This window comes from Trichosurus vulpecula, chromosome 7 (assembly GCF_011100635.1).
Source record: "Trichosurus vulpecula isolate mTriVul1 chromosome 7, mTriVul1.pri, whole genome shotgun sequence".
NCBI lineage: Eukaryota > Metazoa > Chordata > Mammalia > Diprotodontia > Phalangeridae > Trichosurus > Trichosurus vulpecula.
In genome coordinates, this window is record NC_050579.1 from 13817028 (window position 1) to 13826852 (window position 9825).

The following is a 9825-nucleotide window of genomic DNA, read 5'->3' on the forward strand; positions in this document are numbered from 1 at the left end:
TAAACAAGCTTGAGTAATTCAAAAGCTTAGGTACTTAGGCACTTATGGTACAAAATCTAGTACTTACATTGTGAAAAGGTCCCCTTTCCACTTCCACTTTGTTTAAAGGTCATGAAAGCAAAGCTATGAGCCAGAATGTCTAAAAGAAATAGCCTGGAGAGAGGGGAGATGGAAAGATGAACTTTGTATTTCTTATAGCTCCCCTATGTGATGGGGGAAGGATGGAGAAACTCATGAACCTCACCCATATCTGAACCAGGCCAGGGAAGATGAAAAGGATTATGGTGCTAGAAGCATAGTGAGGTAAGTGGAGGAGAGGGTTGGGATAAAAAGGAAGAGGGCAGGTATTTAAGCAAAGAGTGTTACAGAATCATGTCAAGTCAAACTAGAATCGGTGACCAGTCTTTCATTTAAGTGTAAAGGGGAGACCCAGTAATTTGTATCTAGGTTTGGAAGAGAGGAGGTTAGGACTACCTTCCAAAAAATACAAATGGGCATATGATCTAAAAAGAAAAATGGGAAGAATCCAAGATTATGTTGATGACAGCTATGGATAGAGTGAAACTTCATAACCAGGCAGGATAGAAGAGGTCCAAAAAGTTTTTTTGGTTATATTAGAACAATAGAAGTTTTGCATGAATCTCTGCAGCTAGAGTGAGGAAGAGGGAAATCACTCCATTAAATGATTGTTAGAAGGTCTGACAGTCCAAAATCTGTAGGGCATTGATTTTTAAAGATGAGTAAGAGCCACACCACAAAATACGGCTGATCAAGGATATGATGTTTTTAAAAATACAAACCACCCAAATGATAAAAATGTTCAAAATCATTAATAAAGAAATGCACGTTAGAATCTAAGTTATTATTTCATGCCCACCAAATCACTTGAGATTTGGAAAGATTTACTAATGGAGGGACTGACTGTTGCTTTGCTTGGAGTTTGTTCATTTTGGAAAACAAATTGGAGTTATACCCCCCCCCCCCAAATTCTTTATATTCCGACCCAGAAATTGTACTCCTGGAATAATATCCAACAGAAATTATTTGATAGCCACAAGAGAGCTATAGGTACAAAATGTTTGTAGCAGCATTATTTGTGATAAGCTGGAAACAAAATATTTGCCTAACAATTATAGAAGGGCCAAACAGATTATGCTATGTTAATGTGGAGTATCACTGTGCCCTAAGAAATTCGAAGGCTTCTGAGAAGTCCATTTGAAGCGATGCCTAATGAAGAAAGCAGAGTCGAGGAATGGCTAAATAGACTGCAACATCTAAATATAGTAGAATGTTCTTGTAAAGTAAGAAATGATGAATATGATAAGAATTCCCAGAGAAACATGGGAAGATTGACATGAAGTGATGCAGAGCAGATTAAACAGAACCAGATGAACAATGTGTGTGATGACTATGGTAGATGAAAAGCATTAAAAGGTAAAAATTCTAAATGTAATAACCAATCATGATCCTAGAGAATGGACAATGAGACATATCACCCTCATAAGGAAAATCAGGGCATGGAATGGTGTGTACGATAACGGACATGGTTGCTGCTGGTTTTCCTTAACTGTTTTCCCTTGTTCACTCTCACTCTACAAACATTCAGTGAGCCTCTGTTAAATGTTACCATGTGCCAAGTCCTATGGTAGTCACCGTGGGGTGCGAAGATGAAAATGAAAACAACATGCCGGCAGGGAGCCGACACTCCATGTAATCGGTCAATAGATAAGTCAATACAAAAAAATTGGTTTTTATGCCCGATGTCATAGAGGCAGAACTGAGATCCGAAGCTTGATCCTCCATCTCTAAGTCCAGTGTTGCCTGCGCTGACCCGGGCTATCTCCCGATAGCTAATTTACTAGATGACAATACTCACCAATAAAACAACACTGTTTAAGGCAAATAAAGTTTATTTGTTGGGTTTTTGGCAGGGGTGGGGTGAGGAACCTGAAGATTTCAATCTTGAGTGGAACTAAGAGTTTCTTTTGGAAGTGAGGAAGGAGTGCATTCCAGGTGTGCAGGGCAGCCCACCTAAAGGCCCCATGGGGACAGCAAGACCATTTGGGATGGAATACAGAATGCATTCAGGGGAACAATGTGAAATCAAATTTGGAAGTGACCTCAGTGGCCCTCTAATCCAGTCCAGAGCTAAAGAAAAATTCATTCCTACATTTACTAGGTGTTTATTCATATGCCAGGCATTGTGCTAAGGGCTAGAGATGGAGAGACAGAAGAACAGGTGATCTCTAAGCCAGGTAGCAGGGCTCTGATCCTCCTCTCCTTGGCAGGATGTCTGGTAATGGTAGCGTACAGACTAAAACATTGCGCCCAAAGATAGCTGGGGACAGAGCCAGTTTAGGGGAGACCCAGAGCACCCACCAGATCTATAAAACATGGCACCCAGGATGTCTGGCTCCAGGGAAATATGGGGGAGTTCCTACTCTGTCCCTAGGAGGCTGGTGAGGAGCAAGCTGTGCTGGTGCATGTTACAACCAGTGGTTGGTCGGGCTGGGCTGTTTGTTTTGTGCACCTCCCAGCTAGTTTCGTGTTTTTGTCTCTGAGCATACTATCACCTTCAGCATCACAACTGGCATTTCAATAGCTCTTGAAGGTTTTTAAAGCCTCACGGCCACACTTGGAGTGCTGTGCCACCAATGTTGGTACCGCTTTCTAGGTGACCGTGAAGGAGCCTTTGGACTCAACCTCTCACTTTAGAGATGAGGAGAGTGACCCTCAGGGAAGGATGACAGAATCCTAGAGTGGACCTGGAAGGGATTTCATTCCATCCTTCTCACTTTACAGAAGAGGACCCAGTCTCAGAGGAATGAAGTGATTTGCTAGTAGCTATGAGATCCTGAACTGAGAGCCCACGGGAACCTCACAGGCCATTGGGTCCATTCTCTTGGAGCGTTTAAATTTTTTTCTTTCTTATGTTTTGGACCTGCCAAGCATCAACAAACCTGAACATTTCCTTATACAAAGAAGAATAGTAAAAACAGATTTGCATGTAATGTCTCGACTCCCTATTAGCTCCAGCTTGGCTTTTAAAAAGTGTTAAGCATGGTACTTCCAAGACTGCTTTGCAAACCTAACTGTTGTATTATGTTGGCTATCGTCCTTCTTCTTGTCTCGGTCTCTCTTCTGTGTATTTTTAGAAGTGTTCCATTGTGGTTTTTCTTTTTCTTGGAGGTAGGCCAGGGTCTATCACTATTGATGCCCCATTCTCCTTCCCATCATAACTCTCCCCCAACCCAAAGCTCTCCTTCATAACAAATAAACACAGTCAAGCCAAATAAATCCCCACATTGGCCATATCTGAGAGGTCCAGAGACGTGGACTGCTTCGTTTGTCCAATGTCATCCAGGTGGGGAATGGTGGAGCCAGAATTCAAACTCTCCTTCGACATTCTTATCCTCTCTCTCTTGGCTTCCACTGTTACCTCAATTTAACGAACATTAAGCAGCTTTTCCATTCGAGGCATTCTGCTGGTTCTGGGTATACAAAGAGAAAGCCCAGACCATTCTGTCTTCAAAGAGCTTATGTTCTCCTGGAAGGGGGCAGATAGAATGGAAGTACAGATAAGTAGAATACAATGTTGGGGGGTGACAAGGGAAGTGGAGGGGAGCAAAGGAGAAACCTCAATAAAATACTCTGAATAAGTTTAAAGATGGAGAAAAGTACCTTCAACTGGGTAGAAGGCCAAGCTGGGGGGATGGGGAAAGACCAGCCATTGGAGGTGCCCCCTCAAGTGGTGAACAGAGATAAAGAGGGAGTGAATGATCTGTTGTAAGGCTGAGAGTGGGTTGAGTTCAGCCTGAGGACAGCTGGAAAGGTCTGGCTGGAATGTAGAGTGAGGGCAGGATCATGGGGTCAGGCTGGGAAGGGCTTGTGTCAGGAGATTCCTTAAAGGGCAAGGCCTGATTGATCCTGGGGTGGGAGTGGGGGGCAGAGGGGGTGGGGGTGGCCCCTTCTCCTGAAGCAACACTCATCGTATTTACTTCCTAGTGTCTGTCATATATAAGTGCTTAATAAGTATGGATTGATGGATGGGTAGGGAGAAGGTAAAGTCCTTGAGGGCATGTACTGTTTCATTTTTGTCCTGGCAGTGTGGAAGCCTTTAGACACAGGCACACAGTAGGTCCTTAATAAATAGACTTGATCGATCTGTGCTTTTAGTCTTTTGGACAGTCTCTTCCCACCCGTGCCGGTCACCATGTTTCAGTACCTTCATAATAGTCTTCCTGAATTGCTGTGGACCAGAAACATCACCCCCTTAATAATGTGATTTGGGAAGAGCCCATACCCTTGATGTTACACATGAGAAGCTTTTTGCAGGCCTTAAACCATTATATTGTATTACCCTATATTACAAGGCAAGGTTAAAGTGAAGGAAGAGTTGGCACGTGACTTTTGTTTCAGGTAATTGTGCGCTCAGTGCAGCCTTCGAAGCTAAGACGCATCAGAGTATGGCTCTGTTCTCCGCTGCTTGTACTAATTTTGACCTAATAATCAACACCAAGAAAACACAGGCGCTCCACCAGCCAGCACCACATCATCCATACATGGAACCATCGGTTACAGCAAATGGAGAAGTTTTGAATGCTGTGGATAAGTTCCCTTACCTTGGCAGTGTACTTTCTAGGAGTATAAGCACACGTTGCCAGAGCTAGCTCAATGTTTGGGCGGCTCCAAAGGAAAATGTGGGGGAAAAGAGGTATTAGACTGATGACCATACTGAAGATCTATAGAACCATCATGCTGACCTCATTGTTGTATGTCTGTGAAACCAGCACCATGCCAGGAAACTGAATCGCTTCTATTTGAATTGTCTTTAGAAGATTCTGAAGATCCCCTGGCAGGATAAGGTACTGGACACTGAGGTCCTTTCTCAAGCTAAATAGCCAAGCATTCAAACTCTGCTGCAGAGAGCCCAGCCAAGCTGGGCTGGCACGTTGTTTCAATGCCAAATGTATGCTTGCCTAAAATACAGAGAGCTCAGACAAGGCAAGCACTCACATGGTGGTTAGAAGAAGTGATACAGGGACACTCTCAAGGACTCTCTGAAGAACTTTGGAATTGATTGTGTGACATGGGAGACATCGGCACAGGACCGCTCAGCATTGCGTGCCCACGTCAGAGAAGGTGCCATGCTCTATGAGTAAAGCAGAATTGAAACAGCTCAAAGGAAGCTCAGGATGCATAAATTTAGAGAATCCACCCCAAATGTTCCCACGGACTATTTATACCCCACCTGTGGTAGAGCATTCTGAACTCGTATTGGCCTGATCAGCCACAGTCAGACACACTGTACCTTTATTCTAACATAGTGGTCATTTTGACCCTCTTTGAGAATGAAGGACAACAGCTACCACCAAACCATTATATTACTCTGAGTCCATTAGCTAAGACATTTGTGGGTTTATTTTTTCTTTTTTAAAACCAGATTCACAACTCAGGATAAGAGAGATGTGGCCACATAGCAATCCATCTGCTCTCCTGAGCTAAAGAATTTACAGTCCCTGCAAGGTATTTCTGCTGCATGTCTAGGGACACATCATATACTTCATCTATCCTATGACGTGACACCACAGTTACATATGTTGTTTCATTGTGGGGGGAGGGAAAGAAAGAGAGAGGGGGCGAGAGAGACAGAGAAGGACGGATAAGAAAGACAGAGACAGAGAAGGAGGTGGGGGAGAGAGAGAGGGAGAGGAAGAGGGAGAGAGAAAGAGATGTGCAGGGGCCTGTGATACATCATATAGTAGTGTTACACACAAACAACGTTGTGCACCCCTTTCCCATTGTCCCCGACATGCACCACATTTGGTCACACAGTGACTAACAGGGTGGCCTGGTCTTGAACCAACAGCTATGGCACGCTATTTCTCTTTAGGCTACCAGGTGGCACTCAAAGCTTGAGCCATACCACCTTACTGCAAACCACACTCATGTTACTGCTCACCTTTCTCTAATGCTCCAGGTTCAGAACAACTTCTTTCTACAAGAAGCTGAAGCTCTATCCTTTAGAGTCACACAGTTTTTCAAGGAGCCTTCCTGCTAATGGACTGTTTTTATGAAGCTGATCACTCTTGTGGGTAGCTTCTTGGTCGAATTTCTCAATAGAAGTCTGTTAAGCCTGTGATGTGTCCAGATCACACCAGGGGCCACATTTTACGGGACCTCATGGCTTTGTTCTGTTTCTAACACATGGTCAGGGCAGAATTCAATACGGCGCATCCACATCATGTTGGTTACGTTTTAGAGTCTGGCAGTTATGTAGAAAATGTCTCTTGATGAGGAATTGCCATCAATAGGCTCTCAGTGTCACAAATATCTCCTAATGTCACCTTTGACAGTATCCTGCAGCCAAGTTTGTAACCCCAGTGTCATCCTTCACTCTCCTCCTCCTCCTCCTCCTTCTCCTCTCTCTCTCTCTCTTTCTCTTTCTCTCTCTCTCTCTCTCACTCTCCCTCTCCCTCTCTTCTCTGTCTCTCCCTCTCCCTCTGTCTCTGTCTCTGTCTCTCTCTCTCTCTCTGTCTCCCTCCCTTCCTCTCTCCCTCTCCCTCTCTTCTCTGTCTCTGTCTCTATCTCTGTCTCTGTCTCTCTCTCTCTCTCTCTGTCTCTCTGTCTCTCTCTCTGTCTCTCTGTCTCTCTCTCTCTCTCTCCCTCCCTTCCTCTCTCACTCTCCCCCTCCATCTCTTCTCTGTCTCTGTCTGTCTCTGTCTCTGTCTGTCTCTGTCTCTGTCTGTCTCTGTCTCTCTCTCTCTGTCTCCCTCCCTCCCTCTCTCATTCTCCCTCTCCCTCTCTTCTGTGTCTCTCAGTCTCTCCCTCTGTCTCTCTCTCCCTCTCCCCTCCCATTTCTCTTTCGCTCTCTGTCTCTTGGTTGCCAAGAAATGACTCCTCCCATATGGTGAGTATGCAAAATAGCTTCTTTCCCCAAACCCTGCAAGCACTGGGTCTCCTGGACCAGGGCCACGGCTTCTTCTTGGATACTTTCTCCTCTCTTGGCTTCCATGACATCGTCCTCTTGATTCTCCTGCCTGTCTAATCATTCCTTCCTCACCTCAATGCTCAGTCATCATCCATGTCCTATTTTCTAACTGTGGATGCTGCTCAAGGCTCTGTCTTGTTTCGCCAGACTGCCACAGGGGTCCTGGCCACCAAAAAGAGGAAGAGACACTAATCCAGAAGGACTTGGGTAGACGTAGGGAGTGGGTGAGGAGGCAGGAGTCGCCGCATAGGGCAGAAGGCAAGTCCAGAGATTCCAACGAGGGAGAGACAAGACACGGAGTGAGTCATTAGGTCTGGCTAGGCACATCCCGAGACAAAACCAATGGCAAGCAGTGAGGCCAAGGCTAGAGGAGAAGAGCAAGTGGCCCTCTCCGTGAAGGTTAGACAGTTACAGGGGCAAAGCACCCCACAGGGCATGCATAATGTTAAGATGAGCAAAGCGCTGTGCTAATGTGCCTTGGGGCCACTAGGTGGCGCCATAGCGCACAGAGCACTGGGCCTGGAGTCAGGAAGACTCATCTCCCTGAGCTCAAATCCAGCCGCAGATACTTCCTAGCTGTGTGACCCTGGGCGAGTCACTTCATCCTGTTTGCCTCAGTTTCCTCATCTGTAAAGGGATCTGGAGAAGGAAATGGCAAACCAGAAAACCCCAGATGGGGTCCTGAAGAGTTGGACATGGTTGAAATGATTGGATACCAATCCTCCCTCCCTCCCTCCCTCTCTCCGTCTGCCTCCATATACATGTCTATGTAAAATAATACATATATACACGCACACACACATATGTACATACACACGTGCACGCACACACAATTTACAGATGTTATTTTGGAGATCTAGAGCTCACCCAGACGTCATCAGGTTGACCACGGCTGTAAGGTTTTTCACAACTGCTTTTCTTTTCAGCGTCTGCAGCCGTCCTATAAATTGCTCCCCTGATTCTGTCTACTTCCTCCTGCAGCAGTTTATACACGTCCTCCCGGGTCATTCTGGATCTGTCCCTTTCGTTGTTGCAAAGAGAGCCAGGAATTCGATGTCTGCCTTGATGCTAGGGGACAGATGATGACACACAGGTCTCTCTCTCCTTGGTGGAGAGGTGGGGGACTATGGCAGCGTATTAATGCATACACTAGGAAAGGCTATGGAAGGTTATTGGAACCGATGGGAGTGAAAAAATTAGAAAGCATCAATAAGACCTTTTTAAATCAAATTCGAAAATGCACAAAACTTATAATGACCAGGAATTTGTAACCTAACAAAGAAAGCGCTGAAGAATGACTTAATTCCTCCCTTCAAATCTCTGAGAAGTAGAAGACATAGATCCCTATCTGTATCTGTGTGTGTGAGTATGTGTGCGCGTGTGTGTATTGTCTGTAGGACTGCTTATGAGTCTGTCACCTGCTGAGAGTCTGCATCATGGGGGAATAAGCTGTAGTTTACCTTTCCATCGATACCCTGTGCTGGCTTATTTGGGCCAAGTAAAGAAAAGACATTGTAAACAGCTAATGGGATTTTGTAGCTCCTCTGACCCAATCTCTGGGCCGCTAGGGGGCGCCATAGTGCACAGAGCACCAGGACTGGAGTCAGGAAGACTCATTTTCCTGGGTTCAAATCCAGCCTCAGATATTTACTAGCTGCGTGACCTTAGGCAAGTCCCTTCACCCTGTTGGCCTCAGTTTTCTCATCCATAAGATGAGCTGGGGAAGGAAATGGTGAATCACTCCTGTGTCTCTGCCAAGAAAAGACCCCAATGGGGTCATGGAGCGTCGGACACAACTGAGCAACTGACCCAATCCCCTCATTTCACAAATAGAGAAACAGGCCCAGAGAGTTCAGCGACTTTAGAGCTGGACGGGACCAGCTTCAAACCCCTAATTTTACATGTGGGGAAACTGATGACAGGAGAGGTGAAATGACTCATGTCCATGTCAGATTCGGGATTTGAACCCAGGCCCTGCGACTCCCCATCCAGCACCGACCTCATTGCCCCATGATACCTCTCTGGGCTGTGGTTGGAAAGAGTGCAGAGTGCCCCACCCTGCTCACTGGGTTTGTTTCTGGGTCTGCCCCTGCAGGCACGTGGAGAACGTCTATCTCTGCTAGGAAGCTGATGAGGGGGCAGCTGGGGGACGAGACACCCCCCCGAAGAGGCGCTCAGAGGCCAGAGCTCCTGGTGCATGCCGGCCTGGGGCAGCGTCCTGACTGGGAATGCACCTCCTGGAGAGCCCCAGGCCAGCTCTTCCCCTCGAGCCCTGTCGCCGAGGCCCTCCCTTGTCTCTCAGCTCTGGGGGTTGGACAATATCATGGCACAGGGAGAAGGGGGTGTTCGTGCGTCAGGGTGGGCACTAGCTGGAGACCGGGTGCTGATAGAAGCGGGGGAAGAATGGCTGGGCCTAGAGAGAGACCAGGCCAACTGGTCAAGGAATCCCGCAGCTGTGTTGGAGCCAGGGCCCAGGAATGAGGGCAAGGCTCCTGGTCAGCTCTGTGCTTGGCATCAGCACATCAGACAGATGTTGGCATTGCCATGATATCATCATTATTGTGTGGAGAGGAGACCTGGTGTCCCTTGCTAGGTCAGGCCTTTCCTGATCCCCACAGTGGCCAGGCAGAGTGCTGGCCCCAGAACTGGGAAGGTTTGGATTCAAATCCCGGCTCTGGAGCTTATTCACAGTAAGGCCTGGATAAATCAGTTCCCCCTCTGACCTCAGTTCCTTCCAGTAATCACAGCCTCCACCTCAAGGGTTGTTTCAAGAATTAATTGAAATAATGTGTTCAAAGACCTGAGATCAAATTCAGCCTCACTGACTAGCTATG